Source organism: Hydra viridissima, unplaced genomic scaffold, assembly GCF_058129835.1.
Source record: "Hydra viridissima isolate aposymbiotic clone 2 unplaced genomic scaffold, HvirCarnegie_v1 scaffold_1, whole genome shotgun sequence".
Lineage (NCBI taxonomy): Eukaryota > Metazoa > Cnidaria > Hydrozoa > Anthoathecata > Hydridae > Hydra > Hydra viridissima.
Genome location: NW_028324300.1, coordinates 13,553,025 through 13,554,373, shown reverse-complemented (window position 1 = coordinate 13,554,373; position 1,349 = coordinate 13,553,025). Strand labels below are relative to the sequence as shown.

The window sequence follows — 1,349 nt, the reverse complement described above, 5'->3', positions numbered from 1 at the left end:
ACTTAAGATTTAGCGTAAAACGCTTTGGTATTAATACGGTAATTGAAAGGAAGATAAAACCCAGGATTTGGCAACATCATGTACAACATATTCTTAAAGGTCTTACACATTTGCACAGTAGGCACGGGGACATTTGGCATCCCTCTTCTCTAATTCCCTAGAAGAAAAAAATAAGTCTACTTTTTTTTTTTTTTGTATCTTGCAAAAGATTTTAGGAAAATATTGCGCAGGAAGTTATTGTTTGGTGAAAACTCAAATTAAAATCTTCTTTGCATAAAGTCAAAAAGGGTCTAAATATTGTTTATTTTCTCTAGCATGAGAATTTAGAAGAGCTAAAGTCATTAAAAATTATCATTATTTTCTTAAGCATCTTTGACCGGCCGTAAATTTAATAATATAAAGTAATATTTGCCTGAATAAAATGACATTAACTGATATATTTATTAAATTAATACAAAATTTATAATATACGAAGGAGCTGCGATGGCCGAGTGGTTAAGGCGTTAGACTTGAAATCTAATGGGATCTTCCCGCGTAGGTTCGAACCCTACTCGCAGCGTGAGTAAAGTTTTGGTAAACTTTGAAGTCATGCGTATATTTTAAAAATTATTGTACCTTCAACTATGTAACTTGTATTACATATGTTTTTCTTTTGGCAGTAGTACAATAAATAAAACTTTTGCTAGTTGGCAACTTGTGCCAACTTATAACTTTTCGCATTAGCCGTAAATTCACTTTAAATAACACTAAATTCACAGTTATATAACACTACAGATCTACAGGCATGAGAAATAATGAAAGAAAAGTAGATTGGCCTGTAAATTCTAAAAATATTACAAAAAAGCCTGTTGGTGCTATTTTTACAGAAGAAAAGTCTATTCAATCGACTTAAGGGCAATAAAAGTTAACATCAAAAAATATTTTTGAATAAAAATTATCAAAAGTTTTCAAAAAAAGATGCCCTTGAAATAGATGCTCAATGTTGCTAAACTTGTCTCTTTTTATATAGTGTGCCAACTTACCCTGAGAGTATAGGCAACTTACCCCGGGCAAGGGTAAATTGGCACATTTTTTTTTCTTTTTTGGAGGCCCTTTTTGGGCCACCAATTATTTTTTAATGTTTGATAATTGAACATGCTTGCCGAATTCATATTCTTTTGAACTGCAATTTGATATCCTCAAAAAAGTTCACCCAGAAATGCACTGAGCTTAAAAACTAAAACTGTAGCCAACAAGCCCCAACCTCCCCTCTTGGATATTTTAACGGAGTTTAATATGAATGAAAGTAGAGGAACCTGTTGTACCTTTAACCGCATTGTACTTTTACTCACTTTAGCTCGTGTTTATTC

The 1,349-nt window shown here is 32.2% G+C and overlaps 1 non-coding gene across 1 annotated transcript; it reads left to right on the top strand.

Moving 5' to 3' along the window:
• Window positions 1-477: 477 nt before the first annotated feature.
• Window positions 478-559, top strand: Trnas-uga (transfer RNA serine (anticodon UGA)). The gene has a single exon. It is a non-coding gene; the product is annotated as a tRNA-Ser (tRNA).
• The last annotated feature ends 790 nt before the right edge of the window (window positions 560-1,349 follow it).